Source organism: Amphiprion ocellaris, chromosome 10 (genome assembly GCF_022539595.1).
Source record: "Amphiprion ocellaris isolate individual 3 ecotype Okinawa chromosome 10, ASM2253959v1, whole genome shotgun sequence".
Classification (NCBI taxonomy): domain Eukaryota; kingdom Metazoa; phylum Chordata; class Actinopteri; family Pomacentridae; genus Amphiprion; species Amphiprion ocellaris.
In genome coordinates this window covers 2,999,072-3,020,724 of record NC_072775.1, presented here as the reverse complement: position 1 = coordinate 3,020,724, position 21,653 = coordinate 2,999,072, and the positions used below count along the sequence as shown (strand labels likewise).

The window sequence follows — 21,653 nt, the reverse complement described above, 5'->3', positions numbered from 1 at the left end:
TGCTTTGTTATTCCATTTACTCTATGTAAAGCACCAGACCACCAAAAACAGCCCCAGAGCATGATACTGCCACCACCGTGCTTGACAGTAGGTTTGGTGTTGGTGGGGTTAAAGGCCTCACCTTCTGTTCTCCAAACATATTTCTGATCACTGTGAGCAGAAGCTCAAGAACTTTCCTCCAGAAGTCCTTGTCTTTGCTCATGTGAGGAGCAGCAGACACAGAAACTTCAGAGTTATAGGAGTCATTGGAACCTCAGGACCAACATGATAAATATGGCCTTCACAAGTGTATGTAAACTTCTGTTCTTTACTGTAGTTCCAGTTGCAGAATGCATGAATGAAGATTTGTTGCGGTAGAGAAAGCTGATTCTGGATTTTACTTTGGAGATGAGAGTACTGATATGTGTTTCAAATGAAAGCACATTCCCAGATATTTATAGCAGGACACAAACTGAATCTCAGAACTGCTCAGTGAGAGAAGTTTGATCGGGTTTTCGATTTGTGGGAGGTTTCTGTTGAAAACTTTACATTTAATTTTGCTTATGTTTAGTGACAGAAGAAGATCAGAAAAGGGTGTTGAATGCTATTGAAACTAATCTGTAGTGCAGATAGGGCACTGTGGAGGGAGGAACTAGATGTAAAGATAATGGTGTCATCAGCGTACGAATGAATGTGTGAATTGGTTACAGCCAATGTTCCCTCTAATTTTTCCTGAGTCTGAGCAAACACACAAACTCCCTGAGCGTCCCTTGGACCACTGTGAGCAACATCAGACGTGTGCACTGTGGTCACACCAGCATCACATCCATTCAAGTTACATGGTTCATTAAAAGAATCAAATTACAGCATTTACATTTCTGTTAAAACACTTTGTCAACAGGAGCCAGTTGAAGGCTGCAGTGATGTTAGTGACACTACAATGTACAAGAGTGAAGTTATTGAATATTTGTCTCTCTTTACTGTTGCAGCGGTTTTGCAAATTGCAGACGGACCCTGTTCACTCCATAGACACCAATGTTATTCCTGTAGCTTGAAAGACAGCTACTTTTGATAAAACTGGGCTTGTAGCACATTGTCTGCCTTGCAACAATGGGAAAGAGGCACCGTTTATGTTTTGACAACCTATATCTAATGAGTTATTGATGCTGGAAGTCTGAATCTGTGAATATCTTTCCAACTTTACTGAACTTGGGGCCACTACCACCTAAGGAGTGATATATTTAATTTTGAAAAAAGCATTTAGCCATACTTAAAGATTTAAGTGCTTTATTAACACGGAACTAAAAATTTTGTATTGTTTTATTATCACAGGTTCTGTCTGAAAAGAGGTGGCATCATTTTAAACAGTGAAATCAAACTAACAAAATGTAATGACCAACCAGTGAGCAATACTGGATTCTGCAAAAACATAAACAACTTTTTTAAAAATCTAAATCTTATCTTAACACAGTTAATGTATTAACTTATTTATGTGTGTATGCATGTATTTATTGATTTATTTAGAACTGTTAACATATCAGAGTTCTGAGTGAGTTTTTCTTAAGATAGGCAAAGGCCATTTATTGATCACATATAGGCTGTTAAATGTTTATTAAAAACTGAAAAGCATTTTTAAAAAAACAACTTAGGTATTTATTGAGTCACTAAAATACTGTAGAGTACAGACCACATCAGCATGATTATAAGCATCCTCTGGTAAATGAACAACCAGATACTGATGTCTCTCACCATATGGACTTCAGGAGATGATTAGATGATAAACTGTGACCTACTGGTTGGGTTCTCTCTGTTCTCATGTTTCTTACATATTTGTCCCCTGACAGCCGGGTCCTAATGTTTTTTGAGCAACACACCATACTATGACGTTTTTACAATGATGGTTCTACTATGGAACCAGTTTGACATGTTCAGGTGTTCTTTGTGTGAAAACTCAGAGATTTCAGGGATCAGAAGGTGGTTTTCAACTTTCTTTGTTTACTTTCTGCTTCAAATTTAACCTAAATTTCCTTCACTAAGCCAGCCCTCTGGACTTCCAGGAAGCTGTGTTCCTATTGGCTGTCCAGGTGGCTGCTTGGTGTTATCAGGAACACCTGAGCAGCTCAGTGTCTTCCTGCTTTATTTAGCTGCAGACAAACATTTCCTCTGCTTCTCTCCACCACAGAACCGGGTTTGGTTCCATTGCTTTAGTTTGTTCTTTAGGCGTTGGTTTGCAGCTTCCAGCAGTAAAATCATCTTTAATGTGTCTCTTGGTGTGTTTTAGGGCTTTGTACTGGATAGTTGTCTTGGTAAATGAGGTTCTTTAGCCACAGTTAGCACATGGTGCTACTGTGTGCAGTGATTAGTGGATTTGGTGCAGCTGAGTTGTGTCTTTATCTTGGCTGTAGTGAGTCTTCAGAGGTTTTTGGTCAGACACATTCTGTATTCTTGTTTGAGAACCAGCGTTGGTTGTCCAGAAGGTAAGAGTTCCTGTCCTGATTCTCTGTTCTCAGAGGTTCTCTGGTAGGCTGCAGGAGACTTTAGCGTTTGGGTTGTGCTAGTTTGGTTTTTGTATGGTTTCATTTGGACGACTATCTTGAGGCCCCTCCATGTGGTTTAGTGAGGTTTTCTGCAACAGTTCTACAAAGCAATCTGCAGCAGAAGAGACTTTGAGAGTTTTTAGGAAGTTCTGGCGACCAGACTTTAGAGCAGCAGAAACATTTGTCAGCAGTTTGAGCAGGAGAAGGTGATCTTCAGAGTAGAAATGAGACAGAAACCTTCTTGACCCGTGTGGTGAGGTCCTGTACCAAGAGTTTGAGCAGGTTGTGAAGAGTCTGTAGTTCTTTGGTCTGAAAGCACAAGAAGAATCGACTCATTAAAGGAGAAAACAGGAGATATTGTTGGTTCTTCTGTCGCTCTGCAGTTTCCTTAGACTGAATATCAAGTTTATATTTTAAATGATTTCCCATGTGAGCCCAAGAAGACTTGAATAAACTCCCTCCATCCTCTGGACACAACATATTTTATGACGTTACAGCTTTTTTTTTTTTTTTTTAAGAAATGTTTTTGAGTTTTAATCATAGTTTTTTCTCTTTGCTTGTTTAGTTTTGTCGTCTGTGTAAAAGGTGCTAAACAAATAAAGTTGAATTGATAAAGTAAATAATTGACTAACTCATGATTGTGACAACAGAAGTATTTTCATTGTGATTTAAGGGTTTGTTTCATTTTTAAGATTGGGGTTAAAATCTTGACAGAAAAAAAGATTAAAGAAATAAACTACAGTAAAAAAAACAATTAAATCAAAGAAAAAAACATTTAATATAATAAGACTTTTAAAAAGAAAACTAAACATTAAATACAATTAAATTATATTAGACAAAATATTTAATTAGATGATTAAACAGAATATTCAAAACATGTAATTATGAAATTATACAAAAATTTTTAAACAAAAATCTTAAAACATTAAAGATGACATATTTTAGATAATTAAACATTTAAAAAAATACAATTAAACATGAATATTACAGATTTAGAAAAATACAAAACATTTAATTAATAATAATAATAATAATAATTAGATTATTAAACTTTTAAAAGTCAAAACATTTAATTAAAAAAACTAAATGTTTAATTAGAAAATTAAATCTTAAAGACAATAAAACTTTAAAGAAGAATTGAACAGAAAATACAATGAAGCATTTAAAAAGAAAATTAAACATTAAAAGGTGGTAAAACATTTAAAAAGAAAAACCTTAAAGATTTGATCGAAACATTAAATATTGGGAAAGGAAAAAAACCTCAAACAAGCCGATAAAACATTTGAAAATACAATTAAACATTAAAAAGACAAAACATTTGGAAATCAAATCAGACATTAGAAAAGAATAAAAGGTGAGAAAAGAGCAAAACTAAACATTTAAGAAGAATCAAACTAAAGACAAAACATTTGAAAAGACACCAGTTAGACTTTAGAAGATCAAATTAAACAGAAGAAACAATAAAACGATCAAAAAGAGCAAAAATAGAAAAGGTCTTAAAGCGTTTTCTAGTCTGAAACGAAAACATCAAGTTGTTTCTTCAAACATTTCCTCTTTCTATGTTCTTGGTTTGATTGTGGACAGATTTACTAAGAACTCATTTCAGAAAACTGCTTTCCAGATAAAGTCTACTAGTAGTTGAAGGCATTTATCAAACTAATGTTACCTTCTGATCTCCACAAACTTTACTGTTCAGTGAAAAGAATCGAAGTTTGTTGAGGATTTCTAAAAAACCCACAGGTGAAGGTCTGAGAAGAACTCAGATGGATGATCTAAATGTGAAATCAAGACTCATGGTCACAAGTTTTAAGGCTTCTGTTAACCAGAAAGTTCAAACTAACAGAGAAGTACTGAGAAACTTTTAAAACTTCAGTCCTCAGACTGTCTGAAGGTTCAAACTAACAGAGAACTAATCAGGAACTTAGAAGATATCAGTCCTTGGGCTGTCTGAAGGTTCAATCTAACCGAGAACTACTCAGGAACTTAGAGGATTTCAGCCCTCAGACTGTCTGAAGGTTCAAACTAACAGAGAACTACTCAGGAACTTAGAAGATATCAGTCCTTGGACTGTCTGAAGGTTCAATCTAACAGAGAACTACTGTGGGACTTAGAAAATTTCAGCCCTCAGACTGTCTGAAAGCTCAGGTCCTGAGGACTCGGGAGGTGTGGAGGCTTTGGAAAGTCTTAGAACTGAGGGTTCCACCCTCCAGCACAAAGGCTGAAGTCCAACCTCCTGAGAAAAACGGTCGAGTCGAGACTCGAGTTAAAAAAAAAACTCAAAAATGGGAAAAAATAGATGATAAATGCGCAAAAAAAAGAAGAATTAGTATCTGAGCGAGTAGCTCAGGGGAAAAGTAGACAGACTCCCAAGCGGAGGGTCGCAGGTTCAAGACCCGCTGCTGACTGCTTTCTTTGTTTGTCTTTGTCAGAATTTTGATAAAACTTAAGAAGGGTCTGGTCTTGAACCAGCGACCTGCAGCTCCATAGGCAAATCCTTAACTCACTGAGCTACAGATCAGATAAAAAGAAATAAATTCGTCGTCCCTTTGACATCGTAGTTCCTGAAGTGACCACATGGGCGGAGCCAAGGCGGAGTCTGGGTGGAGTCAGGGCGGAGAGTAGGCGGGGAGGTGGGTGGCGGCCTCCCCTCCTCTACTCCCCCACCTCCCCCCACCACCCACCACACCTTCCCCCGCCCGACGAGTTCTTCGAGTCTCCACGAGTTCTTCGAGTCTCCACAGGTTTTCCCCAGTTTCTGGAGTTTCCACCAGGTCCGAGGCAGAACAAGTTGTCATGAAGAGGTGTTGAAGTCAGCCAGGATGGACTGACTTTTTACAGCGACTAGAAGGAAGACGACTAGAACAGCAGGTCTTTAACCACCATCCATAAAATCCATGGAGTTGGTTAACTTTTATCAACCTCCATCCAGATGTTCAACTTGGTATCTTTACTTTGACATTTTTAGCACCACAAACCTTTCGTATCACACTTTATTATCATTTATTAGGACTTTAATGGAATCCACCAGCAGATTTAGTTTTTGTTGACAAACTTTATTCTTGTCATCGTGGGACTGCAGTATTTAAAACTCTTCCTTCTATTTGACCTCATGTTTATTAGTTTTAGTGGAAAAAGTTATTTTAGATGTCGATTAGTCTCTTAAAAACCAATAAAGTGGATTAGTCAAGAGGTTTAAATTTATTACTTTGTCATATTTTAAATATGACAAAAAATATAAAAATAAAGTGTCTTGAGACAATTTGACCTGTATTTGGCGTTATATAAATAAAATTGAATTCAAATTGTATGTATCTTGTAATGTTGGAGTAATTCAGCCATGTATGTTGGAAAACACATTTTCTTTGTCCATTAATCTGTTGATTGTTTTGTCCACTAATTCATTTCTTGTTTTGATTTATAAAATGTCAAACCCAAATATATTCAGTTTACTGTCATAAAAACCAAAAAGATTTACATTCATGATGCAGGAATCAGACAGTTTTTCACTTTTTATCTTAATTTAGTCAGAAACATAGTTGATAATGTGTGAACTGTTGCAGCTTGTGAGCCGTAGAAGGTTTTAATCTTTGGGGCCGAGTGTCAGAAAACATTTAGAAACCAACATCAACAAAACACTCAACAAAGATTTGAACATCATTAAAGGGAAATCCAACTTTTGCATGACAATGTCTAATTAAAGGACATTAATTTCCAATGTAAATGTGTGATATTCATCCTCTGGAGCTTTCTCTTCACATCATCTTCCACCTGGACTGGTTTGGTCGGGAGCATGTGCAACAAACATTTGAAAAACTGCACTTTAACATCACTGAATGACACTGAAGTTTAATCTCTACATAAATGAGACTGAGTCTGGATGTGCTGCTCTGTCATTAACTCCTAAGTTTAGGGAAAGTTCAAACAAAAGAAGACAGTTCAGATAAGACTTGAGAATGAGCTTATTCTGAACAAACATCTCAGACTTTCTGAGCTTCAGCACCTCTAGCAAGATATTTTAACAACAAGCAACTCAAGAGATCCAGAAGTTGGAGAGAGTTAGCTTTAGCTGAGCCAAAGAACATGTGGGACGCTAACCTAGCAAACATTTCAGACTTTTCTCTGTGAATTCTGAGAAATAATTTACTATTTAATGACAGAGCTACACATCTTAACTCAGTCTCATTAAAACAGACTCTAATTCAGTGTCATCCATCCATATTAAAGTGCAGTTACCCAAAATGTTTGTTGCATGAGCTCCAACAAAACCTGTCCAGGTAGAAGGCCACTTTGACAAACAGGAAGTGGAAGATTCCAAGCAGATTTATAGAAGGGGGAACCGGACTGTACTAAGTGTGGTCGAGTATAGAGGGGTGTTTTGTGGGTTTTTAAGGCTGATAATGATTATTAGTGAGACATTTGGAGTAGATATTCATTTGCAGGAAATGAAAGTATTTAAAATCTTGGAGTTAAACTTAGAAGAACACAAACTAACAGAAAACTTTGTTGATACGTTTTTGTTTTGTTTACAGATGTTAAGTTAAAGGAGTTTTATTCGTGACGTATAACCAATCAAATCACTCCAGAAGACAGAGCGACCACAGGTAGATAGAGGTTCAGAGCCAAAGTAGCACCATTTTTAAATGTATTTATTACCATAAATCAGTAAAAATAAAATACTGATAATCAGTAAATCAGTCAGCCCACAATTACTACAATTCTACAATGTATGTCTCTTTCCTTTGACTTGTTATTTGTACAATATACGATGTATATGATGGCGTTTTTTCATACCAAAGGCTATACTATGATGTTTTCTAAGAGACATATGATGCTACTCTGGTTGTTCTGGCTCTGGGCTGCTGCACTCCTCCTCTGTTGTTTTCTGGATTGTACTCAGCTGCATGCCTTCGTCCACCAGGCCTCCGTTGACTCGTCCCGCCTGCCGTCTCTGGAGCTGAAGCTGGATTGGAACAGACCAAAGTACAGTCCAATCACGATGCCAGCTGCCTCTCAAAAGGCTCCTTCATCTGGCAGGTGGTGGCACTTCTTCTGAGGGGAAGCTGAGCTGGTCCAGCAGAACTTTGGAGATGTGTTCCAGTGGTTGGTGGATGTGTGGGGAGATAGAGAGGGACCTTTGAATTGTTCACAAAGGAAAACAGGGAACCCATTAGTAGTTTTAGTTTAGGCTGCTACTGCGGTGTGTTTTGGGGTTTTAAGAGGTGAACAGGAAGAGTTTTTTTTCATATTGATTATCTTTTACTTTGTTCCTGGTTGGAATGCCCATCAATGTCAACATGAAGTTCACTTTTAGTTCTGTTGATTTATTTTTATTTTACTAACACCCATTTGTTTTTAACCCCCTCACATGTTGTGTTGTTGTAAACTTACTCTTTCAAATAAATACTCATCTAACCCTCTGGAAACCAGCGTTTGGACTGTTTTTGTGTTGCTCCTCACCTACTGACAGCTGTGGACTAAAGGCTATACTGTGACGTTTTTAGAGCGACATGCTATACTATGATGTTTGTTGGGCGACACGCTATACTATAGGCTTTTTTAATTGACATATTACTGTGACTTTTTTTTTTGTTTTTTTAGCAACATATAAGAATTCGAACAGTTTTAAAAGTTACTATACTTTTACTTGTGCAATGAAATTATTATTCTATGGCATTTTTTAGATGACATATTATACTCTGATGTTTTCTTGAATTACATACTATTTTGACAATATCCTGCACTATGACATTTTTTGAACCACATATCATACATGACAATTTTAGGCAACATCCTATCATTTTGCACTTTTTGAACCACATAATAATCTATGTTTTGTTTTTTTTTCTTGCCAACATGCTGTACTATGAACTACAGGCCATACTATGTTATTCTTGAGTAAAGTATACTATACTTTGACATTTTCTGAACAACATCCTATACTATGGCGTTATACACAGAGTGCTTTGGTTACATGTTGATTTATAATCTAGATTTTTTTCTGTTTTGTTTTTTGACAGGATTACCACAGACCTGACAGTGAACACCGTTGACACCCACCTCAGGGAGACGCTGCCTAAGATCTCAAGGCTGCTTGGTCATGGTCTTTCTGGCACGTACTCTTCCAAGATGAGCCAGGAAGTTTAACACTGATGGAATGAGACCAGGTCTAAGCCGACAAACTTCCAATTCCTCCTCAACCCATAGTCTCTGGGAAACCTACATGGAGTAAGAAAAGTAGACAGAGAAGTAATTAAGTCTGTACACAACATATTCAAAAGAAATCATGCTAATAAATTAAGTACAAAGAACTAGGGCTGCAACTAACGATTATTTTAATAATCGATTAATCGGCCGATTATTTTTTTCCGATTAATCGATGAATCGGATAAAAAAAACAACACATTTTTAATTTCCGCCGCTTTATTCAGAAAGAGAAGATTTGGACTGACAGAGCAAATAAGATCATTGTAGCGAAGCCTTTGTCTTCAACCGTCGACAGAGGCCTCATGTCAGTGACCATCATGCTGAGGATGCTCTCAGTCAGGACAGATGCTTGCTGTGGTGGACATGATGTCTTTCTCATCATGAAGCCTGTCATTGTTTGCTGTTCATGAAATGAGAAAGATAGTATGAGTATGTATTACAGCACAATTTACAACAACTCAGTAATTATCTTCTTTTATTTGCAGTATTAGGTTAAGGCATGTAAGTAGTCCAAAGAGCAAAACACAAAGTACACACGCACACACATATAGATAGATAGACAGATAGATAGATAGATAGATAGATAGATAGATAGATAGATAGATAGATAGATAGATAGATAGATAGATAGGACAAGCACCATAAAAAATACTAAATAAGTTACTTAAACACCTGTTTGGTCTAAATGCAGTTCATCCTGCCTCACTCCAACACAGACCAGTGTCTTCACTCAGACTTTGTGAGAAAATTTAAACTTGAGGCTTAATCTTTAAATTATTATCACCATTGTGGGCAAGTTACGTTTATTTATAAAGCATATTCAAACCCTGCTTAAGCTGATAGAAATGAAATAAAAAGTTTCACACGCGCGCGCACACACACACACACACACACACACACACACACACACACACAACACACACACACACGTGCCCTATCACTGTCATTAATCAGCTAACAAACAAACGCTAGCATCAGGAGAGCTACCAGAGAGACTAACGTTACGTTTCCTCACTGTAAAACAGAACAAACGTAGGATAATGTAGTGACTTACCTGCTGTTGAGCTCCTTCATCCTCATCAGAGACTCCAACGTGTTTCCGTTTCAGGTGCTGCATCATCATCGTGGTGCTCCCGTACATCATGTCACTTTTGTAAAGCTTGCATGTTACGCATGTTTTTTGTTTTGTGAAGCGTGAAATGCTGCCACACTTTTGGGGACTGCGGTTAAACTAGTGATGTTATGCTCGAGCCACTTTGCTTGACACAGTGCCGAGCGTTTGAAGCGGAAGTGTTCCGAGACAGTGTTTCGATCCCTGCTTCGGCATGCTCAACAATCACGTGACTACCGAGAGCGAGGCCTCGTTACGTCACAGCGTGTGTTGCGGTGCTCATAGACTGTACATGGCGGTACTTTGGGAATAACGAAGGGGTTGGACATTTCAATCTGTCCAGGTCTTAAAAGGGTCTGATTCACTCCTCAAACGGTGGGTTTTTGAGAGGAGATTAAGCTAGTACATTTGCCATTTGGAAAGAAGTCAGAGAGAGAACACATTTAGGTAGAATTAAGTTTGGATAGATTTAGTTACATTTCATACACTAAATAACACTCATAGATACATACACATAGATTCACACATACACAACACATATTCATTCATTCATAGAAACACACTACACATATAGTGGAATAGGTTATAGATAGGTACATAGAGAGAGTAGTTTGAGTGGTTGAAAGAGTGTGTTGTGAGTTGTGAGAGTGCAAGGTGTCTATCTGAGCCCTACCTCTCCAGAGGAGAAGACCTGCTTACCTACTGGGCATCACGTCAAACTGTATCCAAACCTCTTCAGGATGGCCAAAAAATATCTCCTCATGCCAGCAACATCTGTGCCATGTGAGCGGATCTTCTCCAAAGCTGGAGAGGTAGTCAGCCACAAAAGAAACAGACAGAAACCATGCACTCCCTGGTTTACACCCCATTTATACTGCCACAATGGCAAAGTTGCAGAAGCACTGCTATTGACTTCCTCATCACATAATACTAGTGTCCCACCAAAGTAGCACAAGCACTTTCCTGTCCCCCAGTACCTCTATACACACCATATGTATGTATATCTACACACACACCTACACACGCGCACGCACGCACACATTTAAATATATCTATATTTACTTACAAAAACACATATACATGCATGCAAACAAACATATATACCGTTTTAAAACATTTATTGCAAGTACAAAGCAGTGTGAGACCAGCAGTCCTGAGGCTTTTTCAGTTTTCTCCACTTAGATGGAGTTCTGACACAGAGCCAGCAGATGTCACTCTTCTGGTTGTGTCAAATGCTTCGAAGCAGTGTGTCGTTCTTGATGCAGTTGTGTCAAAGTGGTTCATTGCGGAGACCGTGTCAGCAGTGCGCAATTGCGCAGGCGCGCAGCTTAGAGGGAACAGTGGTTACAGCATGGGTTATATTATTGATGTAAATGTTAAAGAGTGTTGGACCAAGCATTCGACCCTGCGGGACACCTTTGTGAATTGGTAAAGGGTCTGAGAGATCCTCCACCCAGAACAGTAGTTTCTGAACCAGCTTACATAATTCTTGAAAAAACTATATTTCGTAACCTTCCAACAGAATGAAGTGGTCGACAGAGTCAAATGGCTTAGCAAAGTCTACACAAAGTGTGAAATAAGACACAGCAGGCTGATTTCAGATGATCCAGATGTGCAAAGATTATTATTTTTTTACCCCATAGTGCATGTTGGTCAGATTTCTGTCAACACACTCTGACATCTAAAACGAAGGCAACAGGAACATGATCAAGACAGCTGCAGTTTTTGAAGCCAGATGCTGTTCCTTTACCGACTGTACAGTCCCAGGGCATGATGGGAAACGTTTTGTCAACTGATCTAACAGCTGATTTGTTTAGAAATTGGCTCAGTGATATGACGTTTTATAGAAATGTTCCCATTGGTGTTGTTGTTGAATTAGAGATTTTAATTTTATTTGGTTGATGGTGATATTTATTAGTGACAGAAGCTAAAAACAGTCAGATTATACATCATAAACTGCATACAGAATGTTACTCTAGTCTATTGTCTGTTAACACTGGACTGACTTAACTCCTATTGTATTTTTTAGCAGCAGAACTTCTGGTAAATGGGGTGTTATAGTTCAGATCAGTGATGAAAGCTCATGTCTTGTATTTCTTTCTACTGTATTGGACCGTTTATCAGTGTGTTCAGTGTATTTCTGCAGTTTGAGAAGGAGAGGTCTGCTCAGCTGATATATATGCAGCAGCGAATTGATCTGATGCTGATTTACATTAAAATTTGTGTAAAATGGAGGTAGAACCATTAGCAGACATCACAGATCACCTGTATAGCATTTTAATAGGCTGCCCTGTCATCATTAAATTATTGGAGACTGTGAATCTGATAGCATTTTCATAAATCTGTGTTTCTGTGATTTCCTCTCCAGGCTGCTGGAAACTGTCTGTCTTCACAGTTGACTTTAAAGCCACAGTTCATCTCAAACAACCTCATTATCTCTGCTTCTCTTCTGAAATCACGTAGTCCTGAAGTGATCAGTCGATTCACTGATCCGTTAGGAAAAGCAAAAAAAAAAAAAAAAAATCAACATTTCTGAGGATTAGTTGACAAACATTTAATCACATGAAAATGCCAAACAGTTCCAGCTTCTCAGATCTGAAGACTGCAGATTTCCTCTGTTTGTCCAACTGTTTTTCATATAAATATGGATGAGCCCTCTGTGAAGCCACCCGTACTTCTCCTGAAGATTCGTTTTGAAGCTCAGTGTGGTTCTTCTCCACCATCTTGGCAGCGCCTCCTGACTCCTGGTTAATCCAGAAATGTGCCTGACATGCCCCACAGCAGCCAATCAGAGGCAGGAGATGCGGTTATGTTCTTATTCACTGATGCTTGGATTTAGGCACAAAATCAACCAGACTAGGTTTAGAGGAAGATCATGGTTTGGGTTAAAATAAGCACTAAACACATGCTTGAGGTTATGGAACCATCATGAGTGTAAAACTGGCTTTTAGGCAGAGAGAGGAAACAACAAAAGTTAAAGTCCAATGTTTCCATCCACCCCTGCATGGACTTCAGCCAAGATTCTACCAAATGAATACGTTGTAGTCTCAATGCTCCTTTGATTCCAGGTGTCCTCTGCTTCCCAAAGCACAATAAAGATTAAATATTGGACTAATTAATTTTACTACATCAGTATTGCATGTGACAATCACTGACTGTACATAATGATGAATGTCAGATGGTGATTTCCTCATGAAACTGAATGGGGTGGCTCTTGCCGTTGCCATCTTGGCAGCGCCTGACGCCTTCTGACTCCTGGTTAATCCAAAAATGTGCCTGACATGCCCCACAGCAGCCAATCACAGGCATAAGATGCTGTTATATTCTTATTCACTGATGCTCTAGTAAAGGTTTGATTGGATTTAGGCACAAAAACAACCAGACTAGGTTTAGAGGAAGATCATGGTTTGGGTTAAAATAAGAGCTAAACACATGCTTGAGGTTATGGAACCTTCATAAGCGTAAAACAAACTTTTAGGCAAATTCTCTTATTTGTTCAAGTCCAGTGTTGACCTATCCATCCACCGTGAGTCTTTCCCTGCGTTGACTTCAGCCAAGATTCTACCAAATGAAGACAGATTCATTTGTACTGGAAGCAGATTAAGAAGAAGAAAGAGACAGAAAGCTCCCCTCTGCCAGTTTGGTTCCTTTGGTTTGTTCTGTAGGAAACTCTGGAAGTCTGAATCTGTAGTTTCAATGAGGAAACAGTCAGCTTTTTGCTCCTGAAGTGTCTTCCAGATATAAAAAAATCCATGTGAACATGTTAAAAGCTAAAACTTGACTTCCACTAGAGAAGTGACTCTTTACATGCATGGAACTGAGGTTTAAATGTAGTAATTTAGAAAAATCTCTCTTCTAAAGTCCTTCTAAAGTGGAGCACACGTCACTTTATTGATGACTATCTTTGAGACAGGTTGGTTTATTGAATTTTTTTGTGATGGTATGAAAATCAATTAGCAGATCTGAAAGCTTTTAAATATGCCTGAACTGTATAATCTGTCACAGTGAATATGCATTAATTAGGTGGGATCTGTATTGCAGTAAAAAGCTGCACTGTTATTTGTATTAACAACAATGTGACTTTAAACTTGCATTAATTGATTTTTTACCTTTTTAAGGCCACAGCAGCTTCATCAACTTATGATCTGGAAGTCAGATGAGTTTTTTTTTCTTTTAATAAAAACAGATGCCAGATATATCCCATGGACTTCAAAAGTCCCTCAGTTATAGATTGACCTAGACAATTTTCAAGTTATTCTGGACAATTTTCTTGTCAATTTCAAGAAGTTTTATGTCAGCTTGGATCTTTTCTTGTCATTTTGGATCATTTTTGTGTCTTTGGGATAATTTTTGAGTCATTTAGGACAAAATTCATGTCATTCTGGACTAATTTTCTGTAATTATGGATCATTTTCAAGTAATTCTGGACGGGTCAATATATAATTGTGGGACTTTTTGTAGCATAGTTGACATTTTAGTGATATCCAGTCATTTTTTATTAATAAGTGATTGTTTCCATAGTAAATAATTCTGGAATTTGTAAAGACATGATCATAATGAGCATAAAAAACATATATATTTTTTTACTTTTAATATAAATGTATGCAATATATATGCCATGGACTTCAAAAGTCCCTCAGTTATAGATTCCCCCCTGAATGATAATATCGTATGCCTACAAGTGTAATATTTATGGTTGTATATTGTTCATATCTCTGGTACATATTTGCACTTTTGTGTATTTTGACTGTTTATATTTTTAGTGTGTGTTAATATTGCCTTATATAGTTTATTTTTAATGCTGCTAATACAGAGTGCCAAACTGATTTTCATTGTTTTTGTAACAGTGATAATAAAGACCTATTCTATTCTATTCTATTCTATTCTATTCTATTCTATTCTATTCTATTCTATTCTATTCTATTCTATTCTATTCTATTCTATTCTATTCTATTCTATTCTATTCTAGAATAGCGTTACTTTTTAACTGACAACTAAGGAATATATGGTTTCTACCTTGCTGCTTTACCATCTTTCCTTACTTAGTTGTCGGTTTAAAAGTAACGCTGTTCTAAAGTAAGACATGACAAGATGAACATAATTCATCTATTCTGTTCTATTCTGTTCTTTTCTGTTCTATTCTGTTCTATTCTATTCTATTCTATTCTATTCTATTCTATTCTATTCTATTCTAACTGCTCTCTTTTTTTGGCGATGCTCATTTGGATTTCTGCTGCTGTCTGATGCTACAGGTGTTAATTAGATGCTGTTTTTAGATGAACATTGCTGCTTATCACTCAGCCCTCCTACCTGTGTGTGTTTCTACCTGTTACCGTGACGACCTGCAGGTCAGAGTTGTGATACAGAAATGTTATTAGCATTTTACCGTTCGGACTTTAATGGAAAAGTCACCACGTTTAGGACCCATCAGATTAATAGAAAGGACTGAACACATCTGTGGATTCTTTCCTACAGGTGAGCCCTTTCATATTTTATTGTTTACAGAATATTGATTCCTGCTTCTTCACCTTTATGAATAAATGCAGACTTCAGTTTTATTCAGGCGAGCTTCAAGCGTCTGCTAACTGATTTTCACAGCATAAAGAACAACTGAGCATATAGAATAAATTGAGCCCTGCATACTTTAGTGCAAAAGTTTACTGTAAAACAATGTTCCCAATTTATTTGGTACCTACAGCTAAATAAACAGCAAATAATAGTGAATAAATTCATGAAGGTTTTTATCGTGTTGATTTAGTTGTACTGAATTATTTATCCCACCTTTACTCCCATCAAACACGCAATACTTCTGAGCAGTACGACAAACTACATCCTGCAAAATGACCATAACCTTCATGAAGGCAGTTTGTCAGTCCCTCCAGGATTTCACGGCATTTTTCCAGATTGTTTCGCCCTAAAATGTCTAAATTCGCGGCAGCTTTTCTAAAAAATTGCAATGTAAGTTGCGATGTTTTAATTTGTTGCAATGAAATTGCAGGAGAGAAAAGTTGCATTTTTTTCAGCTTTTAGAAGATTTTTCAATATTTTAATGGACAATATTTATTCCTAAACTAATTCTTTAACGCTCCAACCCATTTCCACCAGCTGGCACACCACAGTGGGAAACTAGCAGCAGCCAGATACTGGTTTAACATGAAGTGGTTGGTAGATTTAAGGCACTAAATGATCATTTACTGCTGAATGAATCATATTTGGACATATCTGTCAGTGGCTTAAAGAGTTAATTTCACATCCTGGCACACACGTGTTCACACGCACATGGCTCGTCATGTCAATTAATGAATCTAACTTCCCTTCCTTCTTTCAGAGATCCAACAGATCTGGATGCAACAGCCTCCATCATGGTGATTTGTCTGTTACTGGTCTGGTACTGGTCTGGTACTGGTCTGGTAGTGGTCAGGTACTGGTCTGGTACTGGTCTGGTAGAGGTCTGGTACTGGTCTGGTACTGATCTGGTCGAGGTCTGGTAGAGGTCTGGTAGTGGTCTGGTAGAGGTCTGGTACTGATCTGGTAGTGGTCTGGTAGAGGTCTGGTACTGGTCTAGTAGAGGTCTGGTACTGGTCTGGTACTGATCTGGTAGAGGTCTGGTAGAGGTTTGGTAGTGGTCTGGTAGAGGTCTGGTACTGATCTGGTAGTGGTCTGGTAGAGGTCTGGTAGTGGTCTGGTAGAGGTCTGGTACTGGTCTGGTACTGGTCTGGTAGAGGTCTGGTACTGATCTGGTAGTGGTCTGGTAGTGGTCTGGTAGTGGTCTGGTAGAGGTCTGGTACTGGTCTGGTACTGGTCTGGTAGAGGTCTGGTATAGGTCTGGTACTGGTCTGGTAATGGTCTGGTAGAGGTCTGGTAGTGGTCTGGTAGAGGTCTGGTAGTGGTCTGGTACTGGTCTGGTAGAGGTCTGCTAGTAGCCTGGTAGTGGTCTGGTAGAGGTCTGGTAGAGGTCTCGTAGAGGTCTGGTACTGGTCTGGTAGAGGTCTGGTACTGATCTGGTAGAGGTCTGGTAGTGGTTTGGTAGAGGTCTGGTAGAGGTCTGGTACTGGTCTGGTAGAGGTCTGGTAGAGGTCTGGTAGAGGTCTGGTACTGGTCTGGTACTGGTCTGGTAGAGGTCTGGTAGTGGTCTGGTAGAGGTCTGGTAGAGGTCTGGTACTGGTCTGGTAGTGGTCTGGTAGAGGTCTGGTACTGGTCTAGTAGAGGTCTGGTACTGGTCTGGTACTGATCTGGTAGAGGTCTGGTAGAGGTTTGGTAGTGGTCTGGTAGAGGTCTGGTACTGATCTGGTAGTGGTCTGGTAGAGGTCTGGTAGTGGTCTGGTAGTGGTCTGGTAGAGGTCTGGTAGTGGTCTGGTAGAGGTCTGGTACTGGTCTGGTACTGGTCTGGTAGAGGTCTGGTACTGATCTGGTAGTGGTCTGGTAGTGGTCTGGTAGAGGTCTGGTAGAGGTCTGGTAGAGGTCTGGTACTGGTCTGGTACTGGTCTGGTAGAGGTCTGGTAGTGGTCTGGTAGAGGTCTGGTAGAGGTCTGGTACTGGTCTGGTAGTGGTCTGGTAGAGGTCTGGTACTGGTCTGGTAGAGGTCTGGTAGAGGTCTGGTAGAGGTCTGGTACTGGTCTGGTAGTGGTCTGGTAGCGGTCTGGTAGTGGTCTGGTACTGGTCTGGTAGAGGTCTGGTAGAGGTCTGGTAGAGGTCTGGTAGTGGTCTGGTAGTGGTCTGGTAGAGGTCTGGTACTGATCTGGTAGTGGTCTGGTAGAGGTCTGGTAGTGGTCTGGTAGAGGTCTGGTAGAGGTCTGGTAGTGGTCTGGTACTGGTCTGGTAGTGGTCTGGTACTGGTCTGGTAGAGGTCTGGTAGAGGTCTGGTAGTGGTCTGGTAGTGGTCTGGTACTGGTCTGGTAGAGGTCTGGTAGAGGTCTGGTAGAGGTCTGGTAGAGGTCTGGTACTGGTCTGGTAGTGGTCTGGTAGCGGTCTGGTAGTGGTCTGGTACTGGTCTGGTAGAGGTCTGGTAGAGGTCTGGTAGAGGTCTGGTACTGGTCTGGTAGTGGTCTGGTAGAGGTCTGGTACTGATCTGGTAGTGGTCTGGTAGAGGTCTAGTAGTGGTCTGGTAGAGGTCTGGTAGAGGTCTGGTAGTGGTCTGGTACTGGTCTGGTAGTGGTCTGGTACTGGTCTGGTAGAGGTCTGGTAGAGGTCTGGTAGTGGTCTGGTACTGGTCTGGTACTGGTCTGGTAGAGGTCTGGTAGAGGTCTGGTAGTGGTCTGGTAGTGGTCTGGTACTGGTCTAGTAGTGGTCTGGTAGAGGTCTGGTAGAGGTCTGGTAGTGGTCTGGTACTGGTCTGGTACTGGTCTGGTACTGGTCTGGTAGAGGTCTGGTAGCGGTCTGGTAGTGGTCTGGTAGAGGTCTGGTACTGATCTGGTAGTGGTCTGGTAGAGGTCTGGTACTGGTCTAGTAGAGGTCTGGTACTGGTCTGGTACTGATCTGGTAGAGGTCTGGTAGAGGTTTGGTAGTGGTCTGGTAGAGGTCTGGTACTGATCTGGTAGTGGTCTGGTAGAGGTCTGGTAGTGGTCTGGTAGAGGTCTGGTACTGGTCTGGTACTGGTCTGGTAGAGGTCTGGTACTGATCTGGTAGTGGTCTGGTAGTGGTCTGGTAGTGGTCTGGTAGAGGTCTGGTACTGGTCTGGTACTGGTCTGGTAGAGGTCTGGTAGAGGTCTGGTACTGGTCTGGTAATGGTCTGGTAGAGGTCTGGTAGTGGTCTGGTAGAGGTCTGGTAGTGGTCTGGTACTGGTCTGGTAGAGGTCTGCTAGTAGCCTGGTAGTGGTCTGGTAGAGGTCTGGTAGAGGTCTCGTAGAGGTCTGGTACTGGTCTGGTAGAGGTCTGGTACTGATCTGGTAGAGGTCTGGTAGTGGTCTGGTAGAGGTCTGGTAGAGGTCTGGTACTGGTCTGGTAGAGGTCTGGTAGAGGTCTGGTAGAGGTCTGGTACTGGTCTGGTACTGGTCTGGTAGAGGTCTGGTAGTGGTCTGGTAGAGGTCTGGTAGAGGTCTGGTACTGGTCTGGTAGTGGTCTGGTACTGGTCTGGTACTGATCTGGTAGAGGTCTGGTAGAGGTTTGGTAGTGGTCTGGTAGAGGTCTGGTACTGATCTGGTAGTGGTCTGGTAGAGGTCTGGTAGTGGTCTGGTAGTGGTCTGGTAGAGGTCTGGTAGTGGTCTGGTAGAGGTCTGGTACTGGTCTGGTACTGGTCTGGTAGAGGTCTGGTACTGATCTGGTAGTGGTCTGGTAGTGGTCTGGTAGAGGTCTGGTAGAGGTCTGGTAGAGGTCTGGTACTGGTCTGGTACTGGTCTGGTAGAGGTCTGGTAGTGGTCTGGTAGAGGTCTGGTAGAGGTCTGGTACTGGTCTGGTAGTGGTCTGGTAGAGGTCTGGTACTGGTCTGGTAGAGGTCTGGTAGAGGTCTGGTAGAGGTCTGGTAGAGGTCTGGTACTGGTCTGGTAGTGGTCTGGTAGCGGTCTGGTAGTGGTCTGGTACTGGTCTGGTAGAGGTCTGGTAGAGGTCTGGTAGAGGTCTGGTAGTGGTCTGGTAGTGGTCTGGTAGAGGTCTGGTACTGATCTGGTAGTGGTCTGGTAGAGGTCTGGTAGTGGTCTGGTAGAGGTCTGGTAGAGGTCTGGTAGTGGTCTGGTACTGGTCTGGTAGTGGTCTGGTACTGGTCTGGTAGAGGTCTGGTAGAGGTCTGGTAGTGGTCTGGTAGTGGTCTGGTACTGGTCTGGTAGAGGTCTGGTAGAGGTCTGGTAGAGGTCTGGTAGAGGTCTGGTACTGGTCTGGTAGTGGTCTGGTAGCGGTCTGGTAGTGGTCTGGTACTGGTCTGGTAGAGGTCTGGTAGAGGTCTGGTAGAGGTCTCGTACTGGTCTGGTAGTGGTCTGGTAGAGGTCTGGTACTGATCTGGTAGTGGTCTGGTAGAGGTCTAGTAGTGGTCTGGTAGAGGTCTGGTAGAGGTCTGGTAGTGGTCTGGTACTGGTCTGGTAGTGGTCTGGTACTGGTCTGGTAGAGGTCTGGTAGAGGTCTGGTAGTGGTCTGGTACTGGTCTGGTACTGGTCTGGTAGAGGTCTGGTAGAGGTCTGGTAGTGGTCTGGTAGTGGTCTGGTACTGGTCTAGTAGTGGTCTGGTAGAGGTCTGGTAGAGGTCTGGTAGTGGTCTGGTACTGGTCTGGTAGTGGTCTGGTACTGGTCTGGTAGAGGTCTGGTAGAGGTCTGGTAGTGGTCTGGTACTGGTCTGGTACTGGTCTGGTAGAGGTCTGGTAGAGGTCTGGTAGTGGTCTGGTAGTGGTCTGGTACTGGTCTGGTAGAGGTCTGGTAGAGGTCTGGTAGTGGTCTGGTAGTGGTCTGGTACTGGTCTGGTAGAGGTCTGGTAGAGGTCTGGTAGTGGTCTGGTAGTGGTCTGGTAGGTTGCGCAGAATTCACAGCGATTGGTTGAATTTACGTTAATTGTTGCGATGGCAGCGTGATGAATTCCTGCAGTGACTGATTTGTCTCATGAACTCCACATCCAACAAATGTGCCAAAACATTCAAAGTGACTCGTGTCGTCCTTTAAATCCTCCCTGTTTGTTCAGTCCTCCGGTACAGCTTCTGTCTCAGAGGGATGTCAGAAGAAGAGAAAAATCCCTCTTAACATTTAGTGATCTGATAATTGTAGCGGCTTCTGAATGCAGCTCCTATCTCTGGCGTTCTTGTGTGGACTGTTGCTCATTCACCCTGAACGGCAGCCAGCCAGCCTGCATTAAAACAGTCCTGCTCATCATTTGTCACTGGGCCCAGGGGTAATGAGCGGGGTGAATTGGATGTACTCTCTAATTATGCAAAGGACAAAAAGCCAGTCAGATTCCCTTGTCAAGGTCCCCATCCTGCTGCACCCCAGGGAGCCGTTTTCACTCATAAATCAGAGGCGGGATGCAGATTTAGAGACGAGATAAAGGGGAGGAATATCGGCCCATGTGGACCTCACACAATCACCATGTAAGTAGGAGTCATCCTGAATGGTAGAGCAGACAAACACCTGCTGATCAGCATCCTAACATCATCATCATCATCATGGCGTCCACACACTACAAAACTCCAAATCTTACCAAGTCTGTTTGTCTGATTTTTAATCAAAATGTCTCATCCCACTCGACTTAAGATAAAATCACTTAACAAGAGACATTTCAGCAGATGGAGGGATGTGTTTTAAGACAATGCATCTTAAATATCTTGTTCAGTCAAACGATCTTGAAATGATCTTGTTTTGAGTTGAATTTTACAAGAAAACTCAAAAATAAGTTTAATCCTCATGTCGTCCTGCGGGTCAAAATTGACCCATTTTAAAGTTTGAAAATGTGGAGGAAAAAAATATTTTCACAGTGAAACTTCTGATGTCCACATTTTCAACATTTTTGGGAAATTTTTGAACATTTTTAGTGGGGAAAAAAAGGTTAAAAATGTTCTTAAAGAAAATATTAGAAGTTTTACTGATATATATGGAATCACTTTAGATATTTTTAGGATTTTTTTGTAAGGTTTTTGCTCATTTTTTGAAAATATTTACAAGAATGTTATTGCCAAATTTAGGGGATTTAAAAATAAAAAACAAAACTGGGAGGAATTATTGGAATTTTCTTCCTGAAGGCTTTGCAAATTTTCAGAAATTTGGAGCAATTTTTTTGCTGAATTTTTGGATTTTTTTTTCAGACAAAGAAACAAAAATTTTTTTTGGTGCCCATAAATGAAGACAACAGGAGGGTTAAGGCACTCAGTTGTAATGGAAAACGACCTAAACCGAGTAGGTGCTAGTGGAAAGGTG

At 40.6% G+C, this 21,653-nt stretch overlaps 1 long non-coding RNA gene across 1 annotated transcript; it reads right to left on the bottom strand.

The window, feature by feature from the left end:
* Positions 1-7,146: 7,146 nt before the first annotated feature.
* Positions 7,147-10,048, bottom strand: LOC129349759 (uncharacterized). The gene is made up of 4 exons (XR_008602871.1): positions 9,775-10,048; positions 8,966-9,120; positions 8,574-8,732; positions 7,147-7,648 (listed from the first exon to the last, which is right to left on the bottom strand). It is a non-coding gene; the product is annotated as an uncharacterized LOC129349759 (long non-coding RNA).
* Positions 10,049-21,653: the final 11,605 nt, after the last annotated feature.